Source organism: Callithrix jacchus, chromosome 14 (assembly GCF_049354715.1).
Source record: "Callithrix jacchus isolate 240 chromosome 14, calJac240_pri, whole genome shotgun sequence".
NCBI classification, from domain to species: domain Eukaryota; kingdom Metazoa; phylum Chordata; class Mammalia; order Primates; family Cebidae; genus Callithrix; species Callithrix jacchus.
This window is the reverse complement of record NC_133515.1, coordinates 87,320,339-87,340,459: the sequence shown is the minus strand read 5'-3', so window position 1 is coordinate 87,340,459 and position 20,121 is coordinate 87,320,339. Positions and strand designations below refer to the sequence as shown.

The 20,121-nt window shown below is 48.1% G+C and overlaps 1 long non-coding RNA gene across 1 annotated transcript; it reads left to right on the top strand.

Moving 5' to 3' along the window:
• The first annotated feature begins 10,691 nt into the window (after window positions 1-10,691).
• LOC144579334 (uncharacterized) lies at window positions 10,692-19,805 on the top strand. Its single transcript, XR_013526718.1, has 4 exons — window positions 10,692-10,924; window positions 11,547-11,668; window positions 12,063-12,230; window positions 12,419-19,805. It is a non-coding gene; the product is annotated as an uncharacterized LOC144579334 (long non-coding RNA).
• The last annotated feature ends 316 nt before the right edge of the window (window positions 19,806-20,121 follow it).

The window sequence follows — 20,121 nt, the reverse complement described above, 5'->3', positions numbered from 1 at the left end:
TTCTTTCTTTCTTTCGAGATGGAGTTTTTTTCTGTCACCCAGGCTGGAGTGCAGTGGCGTGATCTTGGCTCACTGCAACCACCACCTCCCGGGTTAATGTGATTCTCCTGTGTCAGCCTCCCGAGTAGCTGGGATTACAGGTGCCTGCCACCACACCCAGCTAATGTTTTTGCGTTTTTAGTAGAGACAGGGTTTCACCATGTTGGCCAGGATGGTCTCTATCTCTTGACCTTTTGATCTGTCCGCCTCGACCTCCCAAAGTGCTGGGATTACAGGCATGAGCCACCGCACCTGGCCCTTTAGTAGCGATTTCTTTTTTTTTTTCGACAGAGTTTTGCTCTTGTTACCCAGGCTGGAGTGCAATGGTGTGATCTCGGCTCACTGCAACCTCCGCCTCCTGGGTTCAGGCAATTCTCCTGCTTCAGCCTCCTGAGTAGCTGGGATTACAGGCACGCGCCACCATGCCCAGCTATTTTTTTTTTTATTTTTAGTAGAGACGGGGTTTCACTATGTTGACCAGGATGGTCTCGATCTCTTGACCTCGTGATCCACCCGCCTCGGCCTCCCAAAGTGCTGGGATTACAGGCGTGAGCCACCGTGCCTGGCTAGTAGTGATTTCTAAAGAGATTTTAGTGTACCCATCACCCGAGCAGTGTATACTGTACCCAATATGCAGTCGTTTATCCTTCACCCTCCTCTCAACCTTCCCCAGCTAAGTCCCCAAAGTCCATTATATAACTCTTAAGCCTTTGCATCCTCAAGGCTTAGCTCCTACTTATAAGTGAGAATGTACAATGTTTGGTTTTCCATTCCTGTGTTACTTAACTTAGAATAAAGGCCAGAATGAGGTTAACTTTGAAATTGTGTTTGTTTAAGAAAAACATTACGTAAATAATAGTATGGTGGTATGCAACAAGGCGGAAAGCCTGGAGCAGGTGTACCGATGAGAAGTTCAAGGGACTGTGGTGAGCTGGGAAAATATCACAAAACTCACTTCAAGTCCGGCTGTCACACTTGAGCCATACAACCCTGATAAAACTGCTGACCTTAAATGAGCCTGTTTCCTCATCTGTGAAGTCAGTAAAGAACTCGCACCCTCCTTAACTTACATTAAAATATGCAGATGTGTGCTGAGGCCCAGAGGACACCGTGTAAATAGCCCGTGGGGCTGATATCCCAGTTTCCTCTCCTACCAAAGTCTATCCAGGACTTCCTCTTCACCACCCCAGAAAGTGCCTCCCAGCTAACCCCTATTTTCCAGGATCCCAAGGACTGAGTCCCGTTCAGTTTCTTGTCCACACCTGGGACTGCCATTCTGAGGGTGGGGAGGTGGGAGGGGCTGGAGAAACCCTGGAATCAGTCTGGGAACAAGTCCTAACACATGTCACTGTTTGCTTTGTCATCCTGATTCAGTGACCTCATACAAGGAAGGGAGGGAGCAGAAGGCGCTGTTCCCTTCCAGATACCTAAGGAGGCTTCTGACATCTACTGTTTTCCTTGGCACGAGAAGAGCAGGAGCTGGGCTGTGATTTTTAAGGTCTGAGCTAATCTTGGAAGTGGTGAACAGCACCTCCCACAGCTGGCCAGACTGCTACTTGGGGAACTGCCTTGAGCAAAGGGGTAGAGAGAGCTGGAATGGGCATCAGAACCCAGGCTGCTGTCCCTACTCCTCGAAGGGGCTTCAGAACACACTGCCGTATCCATCCCTAGGAAGGATCTCACCAATCTTAGTACTAAGATGCTAAGAATGGGCATTTACCTAATTAGGGAGAAAAGTCTGAGGCTAGGACAGCTCTTTTTTTTTTTTTTTTTTTTTTTTTTTTTGAGAAAGAGCCTCGCTCTGTTGCCCAGGCTTGAGTACAGTGGAGTGATTTTGGCTCACTGTGACCTCCACCTCCTGGTTCAAGTGATTCTCATGCCTCAGCCTCCCAAGTAGCTGGGGTTACAGGCAGGTGCCACCACGCCCAGATAATTTTTGTATTTTTAGTAGAGATGGAGTTTCACCACATTGGCTAGGCTGGTCTTGAACTCCTGACCCCAGGTGATCCGCCCGCCTCGACCTCCCAAAGTGCTGGGATTATAGGTGTGAGCCACTGAGCCTGGCCTAGGACAGCTCTTGAACGGATTCTTAGCCTGGCTCCTCATGGGACATTCTGCCTGGCTCCTCATGGGTTAACGGAGGCTTCATTGAACACCGGGCCAGAGGGTGTAATCGTCCTCACACACTTATACATTTAATGCATACTTTTTGAGCACCTACTATGTACCAGGCCTTTTGAGGTAATGAGGCAGCCATGTTGTATCAAAAGGCTAGATAGGACCTTCGAGTCACCTTTTTACCACCAGGAGTCCTTCTGTCATTCTTATCCCATTCCCTCTACCATCCTGAAATTAAGGTTTAAATAAACTATTTTGTTGGCCAAAAAATTTGAATTTTGTAATGATTTATTTCCAAGTTTTTGGTAATAACATATTTTCATATCTGCAAATAACTTCTGACCAAATAACACAAGATAAGAGCTAACATTACTACAAAGAGTTAATATCCAGTCAGAGAAAAGCAAAGAAATTCAGCATTTTAGCTATCCTGTTTATTCTGGTTGGGCTTTTTAAAATTTAAAAAGTAGCTGGCTGGCTACCTGGGGAATCAGTTTAAGGCTTTAGAAGTGGTGACATACTGGCTGGGTTTTGAAGGAGAAGTAAGAGTTCACAAGCAGAGGGACAGGATGTTGCAGGCAGAGGAGGCAGAATGGTCCAGGTGCTAGTCCTGACACCTCCATCCCCAGGCTGATTGATTCAATCAAGCTGTGGCTTCAATGGATAGGAGCCAGAGTTTGGAATGGAACTAATGACGGTGGAGGTGAGAACCAGAAAGTGTATGGCTGAATGTTCTAGTCTTTCCATATCATAGTCCTGGAGAGATCGAGGCAGGAAATCCCACTGAAGTCCTTTTGGTTCCCAAGGCAGGAGGAGAAAACACAGAGAAGGATAAGCCAAAATTCTGCCCCAGAACTGGCCTGGAACCTGTCTCCCACCCCGGCTGCCCCACCCTTCAGCTCTAAGAGCACACCATTTATTTTCTCTGATTTTTAAAAATTGGCTCATCTCATAAATGTTCCAGAGTCGGAACAAGCTGTGCCATGGAGAAACAAAACTGCTGAGCAAATAAACAAGACAGGCTGCGAGGCCGGGCAAGGTGCTAGACTTGGGCCCCCAACCAGGTCCATGGGCTTTGGCAAGTCTGCTCCAAGTCTGGGCCTCTGCGTCTTCCTCTCAAATCGGAGGGGTGGGAGCATGGGAATTGTGGGGCTCTTCCAGTTCTGTGATCTAAACAAGTTGCACAGAGAGGGGAAGAATGCAGAGCTGCCAGTACAGAAGCCTCTTTACCTTTCACTGCATGGTGAGGCCAAGAGCTGGGAGCAGGGGAACCTCTCCTTGTAGGCAAACATTGAAACCAGAGGTCAGCCATTAGCTTGTTCACCCATCCAACATGGAGTGCTGGGTGCTCTGCTGCCCCTTCCCTCAAGGAGCGCACAGGGAGTTATGAGGTGGTCTAGGAGAGGAGAGCAGGGACAGGACAGTTCCTTGGATACACAGAGTCCTTGACCACCCTGGGGCCTTTATTCCTGGCCACCTAGATTGTCAACCTCTCCCTCCTTCTTGTTCTTTAGGCTCAGCTTAAATGCTATTTCCTCGGAAGCCTTTCCCTGAGTACCCCATATATGGCAGGGCCCCCGATCTCTCCCCATCTCTACCGCCACACTCCATTACCCTCATAGAATGCAAACTGTTTGTCACGATGCCTGCTTACTTAGTGATTTATTTTCCATCTTTCTGACTAGAAGATAAGCCATGCGAGAGTAAGAATTCTGTTTGTATTGATCTCTTCTGGGCAATTACATCACATACTTGTAGAGTATGTGAATAATATTTTGGCAGGTGCCGGGTTTTTTACATGGACTAGCTCATGTAAGTCCTCTTAACCCTAAGAGAGAGACACTGTGTTATTATCTACCTTTTAGGGTAAGGAAACAGAAGCCAAGGGATGAAATATCTTGCAGTTGGGAGCTTGGGTTTGGACCTCTCAGTCAGGGCTGTTTCTACTTCACCGTGGTGTGGGGGCACATGATGCCAGGCTCCGTGCATGGCATTTTGGCTCTCTTTTTTTCTTTTTGCTTTGAAATAATTTTAATTAACTGAAAGGCTGCAAGACTGGCACACAGAACTCCTTCACACGGGTTCACCAAATATTAACACTTTGCTACATTTGAATATTCTGATTGTATACATACTGTTTACACTTATTTTCTTTTTTTGAATCATTTGAGAGTAAGTTGCAGACATTATGTCTTTTACCCTTAAATACTTTCTCAAGAACACAGACATTCTTTTACATAATCAGGGAATTTAACATTGATATAATACTATATTTTATTTTATTGTTAGAGACAGGGTCTTGCTCTGTTGCCCAGGCAGGAGTGCAGTGGTATGATCTTAGCTCGCTGTGGCCTCAAACTCCTCCTGGGCAATCAAGCAATGCTCCTGCCTCAGCCTCCTGAGTAGCTGGGACTTTAGGTGCACACCACCATGCCTGGCTAATTTAAAAAATTTTTTTGTAGAGACAGGATCATGCTTTGTTGCCCAGGCTGGTCTCAGACTCCTGGCTTCAAGCGATCCACCCACCTCAACCTCCCAAGTGCTGAGATGACAGGCAGGAGCCCCATTTGAAACTATTATTTAATATATACTCAATATTAAAATTTATCCAATTCTCTGAATAGTGTCCTTAATAAGAGATTTTGTTTCTCATCCTGAATCCAATCCAGATCATACCCTTCCATGTAGTCATTATGTCTCTTTAATTTTCAATTTGGAAGAGTTCCTCAGCCTTTCTTTGTCTTTCATGACATTAATATTTTTTAAGGGTATAGGCCAGTTGTTTTATAGAACGCCCCTCAATTTGGGTTAGTCTGATGTGTGCTCATAATTAGACCCAGGGTAGGCATTTGCTGGCGGGAATCTCACAGAAATGATGCTGTGACCTCAGTACATTGTATCAGGAGCCACGTGATGTCTGTTTGTCCCAGGACTGGTGATGTTAACTTTGATTTCATGGTTAAGGAGATATCTGTCCAGTTTCTCCACCGAAAAGTTATTATTTTTCCTTTTGTAATTAATAAGTAATGCGAGTGGAATATTTAAGCCTGTGACTATCTTGTCCTTATCAAACTTGCATCCTTTGCTGATTCTTGACTGAATCAAATGTTACTATGACAGCTGCAAAATAGAGTTTTTGTTTTGTTTTATTTTTATATAGAGACAGGACCTCACTCTGTTGCTCAGGCTGGTGTGGCAGGATCATAGCTCACTGTAACCTCAAAACTCCTGGGCCCAAGTGATCCTCCTGCCTCATCCTCCCAAAGTGCTGGGATTATAGGTGTAACCACCACACCTGGCCCTAAATCAAAATCTCAGTTCTGATTTTCAGGCTCATGTCTCTATTCCAAGATGATAGGGTGGAATGGAAGGGCAAATGGAGCAGATCTAATTAGACACACAGTTGGTTTCTCAAATGGCTATTGAGGTGGAAGGTGACTGCTATTGACTTTCTGACCTTACTAAGTAAAAAGCTGGAGAATCAGATGGGATTTTACATGATAAAAGGCATTAATTCCTAATGGAATGACTTCCATTTACCTACCCAGCACTTTCTAAATCTCAAACATGACACCAGCCATTTAGCGTACGTGATTTACTTAGTGCTCATGACAATTCTATGAGAGTGCGCTGTCTCCATTTTACAGATGAGGAAACTAAGACTCAGGAAGGTTAAGGCACGTGCCTAAAGTCGTACAGCTGGGAAGGGTGAGACTCTGGATTCAAATCAAGATCTGCTGGGCTCCAAAGTGCTTGCTTTTTTCAGTGGGAAGGAGCTCTGGGTGACAGCCTTGATACACATTCCAGGCAATGCCAGTTTTCAACTATTCATCAGCTTAGAAGTGAGGTATGCTCCAAAAGCGGATGTTAAACCTGGGTGTCCAAGTCTTGCAGAAAGGCTGGTAAGGTCCTCAGTATAGTTATCTCTGGCACCAGCCAGGCGGACCTTAACTTATAGATAACTGCTCTGTGAGCAGCACCCTGGCTGGGAAATCCTCTTGGGTCACTCTGCTGTTGACTCCTTCAGCCCAGGTGGCAGAGCCAGCCCCAGACATTGACTCATCAGCTCCCCTTGCCCAGTATTGCTACATCTCCTGTGCTTAGAAAGGCAGGAAACTGAGCTTTGGTATTTTAGAAAGTCTCTCAACAATAACCTTAAGTAAAGGGGGATTTTCCAGTTAACCCTGGAGAATTTCAGTTAACCAAGACTAATTGTATTCTTGTTCTCTGAAATGTAGTAATCCACATACAGTATGTATTTATGGTAATTCTCATTCACCAGACAATTCAATTAAAGAGGATTTCCCCACTATTTAGAATAAGCCACAGAACCACAGAATTACCAAGTTAAAAAAGAAAAAAAAAAGGGCCTTGGGGATCATTTAGTGGGATCCTTAATTGTACAGATGAGGAAACTGAGGCCACAGAGAAGGCATACAACTTATTGAAGATTATTTAGTTCACTAGTGGCATAACCAGAACTACAAACTCCCAATTCAAAGTGCTTTCTGCCACCAAGAATTATTACAAAGCAGGGAATCTTTACGTCCAGGGCTACCTGCAGGCTGACCTTAGCCTGCAGCAGTATTTTGTTTGGTTTGCACAGTATTTTAGAAGTAGAGAAATTTAAAATCCAAATTTGGTATTTCTTTGAAAAAAAAATGGGACACTCTCAACACACTGGGCCTGATATCAATAAAGGGGGCCTAAGTAGCAACAACTCCTATAGGCTGGGGACTGGGATCTAGACGCCACGTCTGGCCACTCCCTATCACTGTGCACCTGCCCTGCCTCACCCATTTTATGACCTGTCTGGCCCCTGCAGGCATTGGAATTTGGCTCTCTGCTTCCGGGTGAAGGGCGCTCCTTGGTTAATTTTAAAAAGAGCGCTAAAGTAGCCAGGTAGAAAAATAGGGGAGACCACGAGGAATCAGATGCACTTGTGTTAAGTGCCAGGTTGTAGCACGAGGGGTCCCAGCTGGCCCTGAGCAAGCTCAGATTAGGGGCTGGGAAAGACCTCTAGGAGCTTCTCATTTGGGTAAAAAATGTGAAAAGCTGGCCGGGCAAGGTAGCTCACGCCTGTAATCTCAGCACTTTGGGAGGATGAAGCGGATGGATCACCAAGTCAGGAGTTTGAGACCAGCCTGACCAACATGGTGAAACCCGTCTCTACTAAAAATACAAAAAGTAGCTGGGCATGGTGGCACGTGCCTGTAATCCCAGCTACTCAGGAAGCTGAGGCAGGAGAATCGCTTGAACCCAGGAAGCAGAAGTTGCAGTGAGCTGAGGCCACTGCACTCCAGCCTGGAGGACAGAACAACACTCCATCTCAAAAAAAAATTGTGAAAAGCTAAATAACCACAGGAGGGATGTCTTGGCAAGATTGGAGGAACCAGTGGAGTGAATGGAACAGGCGAGATGTGCTAACGCTGCTCAAAGGATCTATGTTCAAAGGAGGTCTCTGATGGAGGTGGGTCTTGGTTCAGATGTCAACCCATTTTAGAAGATGGAGAGACTATGGGCAGAGAAAACAGCCACGGAGCTACTGCAACCGTCAGAGCTGAGGGCTAGGAATAGGTGGATAGAGACGGGAAAAGGAAGGAGTTGGATACAAGAGCAAGTTCCCAAGGGAGACATGGACAGTGTTTGGTGCCTACATGGAGGTGGGAGAAGAGAAAAGGAGAGAGTTAAAGTTAATTGAAGCTTTGTGCCTGGATGAGAATGGTCATGTACCAAACAGAAAAGGGAAACCAGCTGGGGCAGCTGCTTTGGGGGAAGATGAGGAACTCGTTTCTGGATATGTTGAGTTTGAGATAACAACAGGGCTTAAGTTTAGAGTTGTCCAATGGGCAGCTGAAATTGGGACTGGGAGTCAAGAGGTCAGAGCTGGTAACCTAGAGGAGATAACTGGAACCACTAAAAGCAATGAGGTCCTTCTCCTAAAGGCAGGAGGCTGAGGACAGGGAGCTGAGGGCAGCATGGTCAACGCTGGGTAATAGGCACCCTTAAAAAAAAAAGAAAAAAGAAAAAAAAAGCTCAGGGTTGGGCACAATGGCTCACACCTGTAATCCTGGCACTTTGGGAGGCTGAGGTGGGCAGATTACTTTAAGTGAGGAGTTTGAGACCAGCCTGGCTAACATGGCAAAATCCCATCTCTATTAAAAATACAAAAATTAGCTGGGCATGGTGGCACACGCTTATAATCCCAGCTACTCCAGCTACTGAGGAGGCTGAGGGCGGGCGAATCACTTGAACCTGGGAGGTGGAGGCTGCAGTGAGCTGTGCCACTGCACTCCAGCCTGGGAGACAGAGTGAGACTCCCATCTTATTAAAAAAAAAAGGCTGAGGAAAGGAAGAGGAGCCAGCACTAGAGAAGGAGCAATGAGAGGGGCAGGAAGGGAACCAAGCTGGAGTAAAACTGCAGACATCTCCCAAGGCAGGGAGAAGGCGTTAGGACAGTAACCAGAGGGCACGCCAGAGAAAATAGAAGCTCTAATAAAGACGGAGGAAGCAGAGTTTGCAGGTGGTAGGGACGGAGTCCATGGGGTGGATGACACTGAGGAGCCCCTTTTAACACCTGTGGGAAAAGGGACTGTGGACTGACAAGTGGGCCGGCTTCCAAAGCTGACTCCCAAGGCTCTGCATTTGCCAGAGGATGGCTCTTGACTGCTCACTCATTTTTCTGCAGATAGGATGGCTCATCTCACATCACTTCCTTATTTTGGACTCAGTTTACCCACCTTTATTTGTTTATTTTTTTGAGATAAGTCTTGCTGTGTCACCCAGGCGGGAGTGCAGTGGTGCCATCTTGGCTCACTGAAACCTCCACCTCCTGGCTTCAAGTGATTCTCCTCTCTCAGCCTCCTGAGTAGTTGGTATTACAGGCATGTGCCACCATGCCTGGCTAAATTTTTGTATTTTTAGTAGAGATGGGGTTTCATCATGTTGGCCAGGCTGTTCTCAATCTCCTTACCTCAAGTGATCCGTTTGCCTTGGCCTCCCAAAGTGCTGGGATTACAGGTGTTAGCCACTGGGCCGGGCTGCAGTTTACCCATGTTTAGTTTTAAAAACGACCACACGGCCGGGCGCCGTGGCTCATGCCTATAATTCCAGCACTTTGGGAGACTGAGGCAGGTGGATCACAAGGTCAGGAGTTTGACACCAGCCTGGCCAATATGGTGAAACCTTGTCTCTACTAAAAAATAGAAAAAATTAATCGGGTGTGGTGGCACGCACCTGTAGTTCCAGCTACTCAGGAGGCTAAGGCAGGAGAATTGCTTGAGCCTGGGAAGCAGAGGTTGCAGTGAGCTGAGATCATGCCACTGCACTCCAGCCTGGGTGATAGAGTGAGACTCTGTCTCAAAAAAAAAAAAAAAACCACAAAATTTACTAGATGCTGCCCACCCTGAGGGGCAATAGACAAGTGTGAGTTACTGAAAAGAAGCAAACTAGGCCTTCTCCTTTGTGCACTGATTCCCTTAGTCTGGTGAGGGAAGCTTTATTACAGTTCCCATTGCACAGATGAAGTGGGGGCTCAGGGAGGCCAAGGGAACGCAACTACTAACTATGGAATTGGAACCCAAGTCTCCTGGAATCCAACTGCAGTGCCCTTTCCACTACCAGATGCTGGCAGGACCCAGGTCATGAACTAGGCCAGGCACCCGAAGAGCAGGCCAGCGACCTCCCTTAGTGGTTTGCAATGTGGCCTCCATCTGCCCACTGTGGGGTAAGAGACTTACCCATACAAAGGAGTTTAAAAAACATTTATTAAATATTATAAGGCTGAAGCTGGGGCACGCTGGCTCACACCTGTAATCCCAGCACTTTAAAGGCCAAGGAGGGTGGATTGCTTGACGTCGGAGTTCGAGACCAGCCTGACCAACATGGTGAAACCTGGTCTCTGCTAAAAATGTAAAAATTAGCTGGGTGTGGTGGCCCAGCTACTCGGGAGGCTGAGACAGGAAAATCGCTTGAAGCTGGGAGGGAGGCGCAGGTTGCAGTGAGCGGAGATCGCGACACTGCACTCCAGCCTGGGAGACAAAGTGAGACTGTCTCAAATTAAAAAAAAAAAAAAAAAGTAATGAGGCCAATAGAGGGAGAGGGTAGAAGTAGGGGTCAGTGAGTCGACCTCAGAGCTGGGCTTTTATTTAGCCTGGGGTCCTGGTGCCCCTAGGGTGTCAGGAGGTGACGGGCCTGAAGCCACAGGCAGAATCGCAGTGTCTGTGTGGGCTGTCGGCTTGCTCTGGAAACTTTCTGGGGACAGGGTGCAAGGCCTTCATCACATCCTCAAAGGGACCCGTGTCCAGAAAAAATCCATGTTAAACCTCAAGGAAATATCTGCAGTCCCCTGCCCGGATCGGGACACCATGGCGCAATGTGTCCCGTCCCTGTCACTTTATCCAAATCCTAGCCTAGCAATCCCTTGTGGCTGGACTCTTTCACCCAGCGCAGGGGAGAAGCCCTCTTCCCAGGAGCCCGTTTTGGGGCGGGCCTGGCTCAGCGGCTCCGCGAAGACGCAGGCGCGGCCGCAGGTCACCCGGCTCGGGCGGGATCGCGCTGCCGCAGGGCCGGGAGGGGGCTGCGGGCGCGCGGCGGATGTCACGGTTTACCTCAGAGCCCGAATTAGAAGGCTGAAAAAAATCACAGCAGGAAATAATGTGCTGCCTAAAATAGAAGCATCAACTGGGAGAGAGGCCGGGGAGTAGGTGGCATCTGAGGCTCCCGCCGCGTCCTCCCCAGCGGCTGCATGACGCTGCGTCGAAGGCGTGTGGGTGGCGCCCGGCCGGAGGGGCCGAGAGGCGGGGGCGGCGCGGGGCGGGAGGAGGCAGAGGGCAGGGCAACACCCCTCCGCCCCCTCCCCCGCGCCTCTATTCTCCCCCTCCCGACACCCCCTACCTTCCTCTCCTCCCTCCCCGCCCCCACAACTGGGCTGGTCCTCCTCCATCCACTCCTCCCCCCATTCACTCCTCCCCTCAAGCCCTCTCACCTCCCCTTCCCTCCCCCATCCACTCCTCCCCACATCCCCTCACCTCCCTGTCCCTCCCCGTGCCCCAATCCCCGCAAACCTGGGCTGCTCCTGCCCCTTCCACGCCTTCCTGCTCCCTCCCTCCCTGTCCCCTTCCCCTCCTCCCCACCCCCATCTCCCCTTTACCCTCTTTCTTCCCAAACCCCTCTTCCTTCCTCTCCTTCCCCACAGGCCACTTCTCCTTTCCCCCTCCTGGCCCCCTGTCTCCTCCTCCCATCCCCCACCCCGGCTTTAGTCTCCCATCCCCCCTACACCCCCTTGCCTCTGCCTCCTCACAGCCCCCTACTTATCCTATTGCCTCCCTCCTGGGGCCCCTTCAGATCCCTAGGGCCTCTTTGTCTCTCTCTGTTTTCTCCCATTCCAGCCCCTGATGACCAGGCCCCGCACCTCTGCTGGGGTCTGCCGCACACAGTAAGCTGCCTGGGAGTCCTCATTGCCTTCCTGGGCAACCCAGCTAAAGGCCGCCCAGCAGCTGCAGCCCTGGAGGTCAGCGCAGCCCTGGCTGACGTCAGGGGCCCCTCCTCACCGCCCACCTCTGCACCTTCCCCATCCCTTTGCCTGGTGTCCGGGAAAGGCCCCGTAGGATGGCATTCCTTTCCCAGGGTCTCCCTCAGGAAAGATGAGAGGAAGCAAAAGCTCAGTCTGCACACAGGGCTGGTCCTCCCGACGGCCACATCCGCAGGGATGACCCTCAGAGGTGCTCCCAACTGGCTGGGAGGTTCCTCCACCTGGGCGCTCTGCTACCCAGCCGGGTCAAGGACAAACAGCCATGTACAAAATGGCAAGAGGCGGACCTTCCAGAGCATGTATATGTGCATATTCACTCCTTCAAACCTCACAACTCCATCAGCCAGGCACTTTTATTATCCCCATATTACAGATGACAAATCTGAGACCAAAGATGAATCAGCTTGGCAGTGTTCACAGAGCCAGCCTGTGGAAAAGCCAGAATCCAGAATCCAGTCCCAGGCCCTGCCTGCAGCATCCCGGCTCTTACTGACACCTAAACGGCCACTGCCTCTTGGCTTAGTGCTCTTCCTTCTAAAAAGTGAGTTTTGCCTTTGTTTTTGTTTTTGTTCTTTTTTTTTTTTTTTTTTCCCTGAAAATAAGCATGAACATTACAGGTGCTTGGAGATTTTCAGTTTTTAAAAGATCTGATATTCTTATTTTCACTTCTCTGGGTGTTTTCCCCGCCAGCTGTTGCTCTCCTGAAAACAGTCTCGCTCATTTTTCCAGTTCCCAGTGCTGTGCGTCCTCACTGCCGTCTGGAATGGAACGAGCATTCGCGTGCGTTCCAGGGCCTTGCCCACACACATATGTGCTGCACTCCTTCCCTTCTGCCTCCTGCCTCTGTGTTGCCCTGGGGCTGACAGCTTCTGATTTGCCAAACAGAATCGTAAGGAGAGGTGTGTGGCTGCTGTGGCATCCCGCAGGCTTGTTTCCCTGGAGACTACTTGTTACTGGGATAAGCAGTAAGAAATAGTGGCTGAGATTGTGAGTAGGGGAGTAGAGGCCTCCATAGACTAAAAGAAATGTCAGAATAAAATAATAATATAGCTAATATTCATGAATACTTACTAAATACAAGGCTTTGTGCTAAGTATTTTCCAGGAATTATTTCATTTAAGTGACACAATAACGCTGTGACACTGATATCATCAGCATTTGACAGGAAACTCAAGGTCATGAAGGGTTTAGAGCGGAGATTCTGATGCACTTAACCAGCATGCTCCCTGCACACGAAAACACTATGGTTTCCGTGTTTGTCTCCAAAATGGTAATACCTTTGTCATTTGGCAAACTGTAAAAATAATATGTGTTCATTGTGAAAGATGAAAACAACACAGAAGTCTATGCAGTAAAATACAGACATTTTTCTCCCGTAAGCCCCCTCGTAGACTTTAATACATGTATACTTTTTTTTTTTTTTTGAGACGGAGTCTAGCTTTTATTGCCCAGGCTGGAGTGCAGTGTTGCGGGCTTGGCTCACCACAAACTACACTTCCCGGGTTAAAGTGATTCTCCTGCCTCAGCCTCCTGAGTAGTTGAGATTACAGGTGCCCGTCAACACATCCAGCTAATTTTTTTGTATTTTTAGTAGATACGGGGTTTCATTATGTTGGTCAGGCTAGTTATGAACTCCTGACCTCAGGCAATCCACCCTCCTCGGCCTCCCAAAGTGCTGAGATTACAGGCGTGAGCCACCTCGCCTGGTCACGAATACATTTTAAGATATCTAATATCATACCATCATATTCTTCGGTGGGTATCCTGACAGTTGTGTCCTGACATCAGGGCACACCTGATGGTTATTTCCAGAATTCTTATGGAATTGGTGAGTCAGAAGGTATAAACATGTTTTATATGTTCATGAAACATGAAATTTCAACATGAAATGGTCACATGTTGAAATGGAGAAATTATTGTTTTATTTAAAGTCATAAACTGTTTCCCAGGCTGGAGTGCAGAGGCGTGATCTTGGCTCACTGCAACCTCAGCCTCCCAGTTCAAGCAATTCTCCTGCCTGAGCCCCCTAAGTAGCTGGAATTACAGGCTCATGCCACCTTATTTTTGTATTTTTAGTAGAGACGGGTTTCCACCATGTTGGCCAAGCTGGTCTCGAACTCCTGATGTCAAGCGATCTGTCCCCTTTGACCTCCCAAAGTGCTGGGATTACAGGTGTGAGCCACCATGCTTGGCCTAATTAGTACAGTCTTAAAGCAATTTGTTAACATGTACCGAGGGACTTTAAAATGTTCATACCTTTTACCTCATAGCAATTCCAGTTATGGAAATCTCTCTATCCCAGAGAAAGAAATAAATGAAAACAGCAATATCTAGCATTATATTAATCATATTTAGGGCATAATTTAAATGTCCTCCAATAAGGAAATGATTAAGTCATGAAAAAATTAAGAACATCTTGCTGGAATATTGCAGTCATTAAAATGATGGTTATGAAGAGTGAAGATGTGAAAGTTCTTAGAACATAAAGTCAAATTTAAAAAGTAATATAAAAATGGCATATATTGTATGATTACAGCTGTGTGAACGGAAACTGTAAAGAAATAGTAGCAAAATGATATCAATAGTTATGTTAGTGTATTGAGATTAATGTTTGTTTTTTTTCTGAGGCAGAGTCTTGCTCTCTCCCTCAGGCTGGAGTGCATTGGTGCAATATCAGCTGACTACAGCCTCTGCCTCTGGATTCAGGAGATTCAACTGCCTCAGTCTCCTAAGTAGCTGGGATTACAGGTGTGTGCCACCACGCCCAGCTAATTTTTGTATTTTTAGTAGAAACGGGGTTTCACCCTGTTGGCCAGTCTGGTCTCGAACTCCTGACCTCAGGTGATCCATCTGCCTTAGCCTCCCAAAGTGCTGGAATTACAGGCATGAGCCACAGCGCCCAGCTGGTTTTTCTTTTTTGTTTTCTAATGTGGTTTATTTTTGTAGTAAAAATTATATTTACTTAAGGACTGGAAAATAGATGGAAATTATCAGAAGACTTCCTTTTTCCTCTCTGGATTTGAGTTTCTACTCCTACGAAATGAAGCAAGCAGTGAGCCTGGAATTAGATGACTTCTAAGTTATCCCAGTTTTGGTATTGCATATTTTCTTATATAATCAGGTGGCTCTGCTGCTGATTCAAAGCCAAAATTCAGTCTTCACATTGAAAACAGGCCAGACCAGAACGTGTTCTGTGACCGTTAGCCTAGGCTATTCCTACATATGTCAAAGTATCCACATTAATTGGAAGAAAAAGGACACGATGCTGTTTGGGTCTGTGTAGACACACCTTCAGGCTTGGTGTTCCCACTGGAAAGTAGAGCGGACCAGATGTTTAGAGCCATGGCTTCTTGGCTCATCCCTCTTTGAGGGTCTGTGTTCCTCATTCCCCCTTCTATCAGCCCAGATACTGATGCTGTGTGAGGTGTTCACACGGCCATGCCTGGCTCCCTCTGCAGTGACAAGGCATGGTTGGAGACTGTGTTTCCTCTGCTGGGTGGAGAGCTCTTTGAAGGCAAGGACTGGGTTTTTATCCCAGTGCCTGAACAGTGAATGAATGAATGTGAGCATGAAGAAAGTCTGTTACATGGGAGACTCAGTGGGATTTCACTGAACCTGTGAAGTAAGTGAGGCTAGCAGTCAGAAGCATGTTGTGAGGTCATAGGTTTGTAGGGGTGTTTGTGTGTGTGCGCGCGTGTGCACGTGCATATGTGTCTGCATGTGTGCATGTGTGTGCACGCATGTATGTACATGTCTGTGTGTCTGCATGTGTGCATACGTGCATGTGTGTGTGCATGCGTGTATGTGCATGTGTGTCTCTGTGTGTGTCTGCATGTGTGTGTGTGTGTGTATGTGTGTTTGTGTGTAGGGAAGGGGCAAGACTGGAAGAATGCCGCTGTGCTGGCACAGCCTTCGTCAGAGCTCTGAAAGGGGCTGAGTGGGCTCTGACTCAGCTCCATGACTCATTCACTGTACTGCTGTCTCCATCCTCTGGGCACATCCTCTAGACCATTTCAGCTCAGTCTCAAGTGGAGGAGTTGAGATTTGGGCCAGCACCTCCAGATGACTCACCTGGCTGAGCTGGAAGGAAGGGGCCTAAGCTCTACCATCCTGCACCCCCTTGTCACCACCCCTGTCTCCCTAGGGGTTTTCATGCAGACACAGACCTCACAAATAGGTTATGGCTGCTCGAGTAATAATGCCCCCTCCCCACCGAAAGCATTACCACACTTCCCTCAAATGCCACAGTTTCCCCAGGCCCTTCGCATGCTTGTTCCCCTGTGCTTCTTGTGGGCCTCTGAGGTCAGCAGATAAGGAAGCTTATAAGGCTCTCCCAGACCATTGGTCATTTTATTCTTCTTCACCTCTTACAAACTTTTTTCAGTTTACAAAATAGTTTTACATCCCCTTTCTCATTTGATTCTCTCTCAGACCCTAGGAAGCCTTGTAGGAAGACGAAGATCCCCATTCTTCAGGGATGGATGTGGGAGCTCTGCTAATCCTTTCACTAGTAAAGGGATCAGTGAAGGGCATTGAGAGACCAAGGAATGCCGGGCAGGGCGGGCTGGGCAGGAGACAATGGGATGGTGGGCTGGAGGCATTTGGTGGGACAGTGGGCTGGAGAAGAGGCACAGTGTTGGCAGTTTCTTATCAGGTGACATGATAAGAAATATGGCTGTATGAGAGCAGAAGACACACAAGATGTTTTGACTTTATCGCAAGACCAAGGGGAAGCCATGGAAGGGTCTCATGCAGAGGAGCACCATGGTCAGACTTGGATTTTAGAAACTCACCCCTGGGTGTGATGTGGGCAGGGAACTGGGGCAGGGCAAGCCGGGGGCCGTCTCCGTTATTCAGATAAGAGCTGGCAGAGTCTGCCTGTGGGCAGCAGTAGAGGGGGCGGGACAGGGACAGAAAGGCTCCTGGGATGGTGTCTAGTAGGCACATGAAAATGGGGGTCTGAGGCTGTTTCCCCTGAAGAAGTGGTGTATATTTATTCTACTGTAAAGGGGGCCGGAGTGCTAAGTGGGTTGCCATTCGCTTATAGATGTGACTGGAGCCAGGCAGTGGGTGAGATGACTCAGGGAAAAGGGAGGGTCAGTAGGGACGCCAACCCTTAAGAGCTGAGCAAAGGCAAGTGCAGGCCCTACCACGATGCCCCTGGCAGGGGAAGGGCACTTGTAATGTGAAAGTGCTTGGCAGTCATGACCTCCTTTGATGTGGACAAGGCCCTGTGAAGGGGACAACAAGTGACTCTCACCTCAAAGAGACTCAAGGGTGAAATCTAAGGGGACGGCTAGTTCTTCCCTCTGCTGTGTTGCCTTTCCTCTTTCCATTGGTGCTGGGCTGCTGGGGTCACTACTTAGGAACCAAGGACACAACCTGGCAGGCAGCAGGAAGCATCCTCCTGGGAGAATGCCCAGAGCCTTCAGTGGGGTGTGTCTGCGGGCGCCCCACCCCCCAGCCCTTTTAACCCTGAAGGGTCTGGAGGGTTTCCAGATAAAATAGGGTATGCCCAGTTAAATTTGAATTTCAGATAAATTACAAATAATGTTTGGTATCAGTACATCTCAAATATTCCATGGGACATACTTACATTTAAAAAATTCAGATGCTTATCTGAAATTCACATCTAAGTGGGTATCTGTCTTGTATTTTTATTTGCTAAATTTGGCAACGCACAAGGGGTGTCTCACTACTCCTGCACACCAGGGTCTTGGGCACTTTCCTTTGTCTGAGACCATGGTGAGAAGCAGCCTGTGCACCCCACACTTGCCCTGGTCCTCGTGTGGGACTCAGGGTTAAGTGGTGAGACATGCTCTGTCCCTGATGAGCTTCCAGCTTCTGTCTCAGCCCAGCTGGCGTCTAACCCGAGTTTCTCTGGCCTTCCATGTGCCAGTGGCTCCCCATCTAGATGCTGCTAGTCAGCAGCATCTGCCAGGGTGTCACATCCAGGCCCTTTTGATAGCCCAGGAGCCTGCAACCTGCAGTCAGCCAGAGCTTGCACAGAGCAGCCTGGGCTAAGGGGCTATGGAGGAAAAAGGCACCTGCTCTGCCTTGAGTGTAGACAATGAAGGTATGGATATTTGTTGTTAGTTCAGTGGCCTAAAGTTAGGAATCAGCAGCCCCACAGCTTTGCAGAGCCTGACAGAGGCAAGGAACTGTCCCATTTCTGCCCTCATTTGTAGTTTTTTCTTGTTGTTGCTGTTGTTTTGAGGAGTCCCACTCACTCTGTCGCCCAGGCTGGAGTGCAGTGGTGTGATCTAGGCTCACTGCAACCTCCACCTCCTGAGTTCAAGCAATTCTCCTGCCTCAGCCTCCCAAACAGCTGGGATTGCAGATGTGCACCACTACGCCCAGCTAATTTTTTGTATTTTTAATAGAGATAGGGATTCACCATGTTGGACAGACTGGTCTTGAACTCCTGGCCTCGAGTGATCTACCTCCCCTTGGTTTCTCAAAGTGTTGGGATTACAGGTGTGAGCCACTGCACCCAGCTAATTTTTTGTATTTATGTATTAATTATTATTGTTATTTTGGAGATGGAGTCTCACTCTGTTGCCCAGACTGGAGTGCAGTGGCACGATCTTGTTCAACCTCTGCCTCCCAGGTTCAAGCAATTCTGTGTCAACCTCCCAAGTAGCTGGGATTACAAGTGCGTGCCACCATGCCTGGGTAATTTTTGTATTTTGGTAGAGACAGGATTTCACTATGTTGACCAGCTTGGTCTTGAACTCCTGGTTTCAAGTGATCTGCCCACCTTGACCTCCCAAAGTGCTGGGATTACAGGTGTGAGCCACTGTGCCCGGCCATCTGCCCTCATTTATCCTCACCATATCGTCATCAGGTGATCAGGAATGGCGTTTTTAGCTGTTTCCTACCCCCTTATGATGAGTGAACTGAGGCTGAGAGAGGTGAAGCTTTGCTCGTAGTCACATATGCTAACCCATGTGAGCGTTGAGACTTCAACCCTAGCTCAGAGAAAAGTGATAAAGGATGCCGAACTCCAAGGAGCCCGGGAGTTGTGATCCCGATGAAGTTCTTCCACTCCCACAGTAGGGGGCGGGCCTGAAACCTTCCCTGAAGAACCTGGATGAAAAGTCCACAGCCCTGCCCCGGCCACAGGCAAAAGACAAGTGCTAGCAGCTAGCACTGTGGAGCTAAAAGAGCTTCCCAGAGGGAACCAAGGCTTTAGTGCTGGGCACGGAGTGGGTCAGCCACAGAGAAGTCTCTGTGAATATTAAGCCAGACTTTGAAGAAAGGATGTGACACAGAGGTGGATGTGGCAGAAATTACAGATGTAAAGAGTTCTATGTGTTTATTCCACAAATATTTTCTGAGCATCCACTGTGTGCCAGACACCATTCTGGATACCGGGGATACAGCAGTGAATAAAGCAAATATGCACATACAGGTGTCTGGTAGACAACTGGCTTTTGACCCCAGCCAATGTAATGCAAAATTCAGCCCCTTTAGCAGCTTCCAGAAAGCAATTCTTTCTCACCAAACATGGTGGGGCAGAGGATTCGTTTTACTGGGTCATGATGAGAGGCTGCAGTTGCTACTCTTGCGTCTCCCCCTCTGTAAATGTCAGGGTACATGACCCTTCTCCCAGCTCTCCTGGCCATGCACTCGTGCTGGGGCTCACTGGCCCTCCTCCACCTCCTGCACCCAGGCTCCCAGCCTGGCTAGCCTTTCTCCAGCAGTTTTCTCAGACATACAGTTTTGGGAGGGGAGGATTTGGCCCATTCCCCTCTCACTGTTTGGCCATGAAGGATACAGCCTCTTTCCCCAGGGTCCCTCCTGTCTGAAATGGGGATGTTGTTTCTACCCCATTCCTACTTCTCAGAATCATTCCAGGGAGAAATGAGCTCATATCTGAGAAGCGTTACACTTAGGACGTAAGCACCTTGGGTCGTGGCTACTGGAGACATCATTTGACAGCATCTTGCTCTGAACCAGGCCCCAGTGTCCTACAAATGGGGGACCTAGTGTCATTATGGGCACAGGTATTGAGCTGCTCTCCTTTTATTTTGGATTGGGTATAATTTAGCACCCTGTTCTCACTCTTTCATTAATAAAATAAAACAATAAACACATACTACCATCAAAAGAACACTGGCAGCCTGTGTTTATGTGTTTATGTTGTGTCTGTGTCTAAGAAGCTGAAACTGCCTTGTAGATTTTTAACAAAATGAGTTTTCACTCAGTGTTGGGGGTGGGGTATGACAATCAAAAACAAAAGGGAGGACAGATTCTTCCACTGTGTCTTTTAGTTTTTGCTCTCTTCCTCTTTCTTTTCTTTTCTTTTCTTTTCTTTTCTTTCTTTCTTTCTTCCCTTCCTCCCTCCCTCCCTCCCTCCCTCTCTCTCTCTCTCTCTCTCTGTCTCTCTCTCTCTCTCTCTCTCTCTCTCTCTCTCTCTCTCTCTCTCT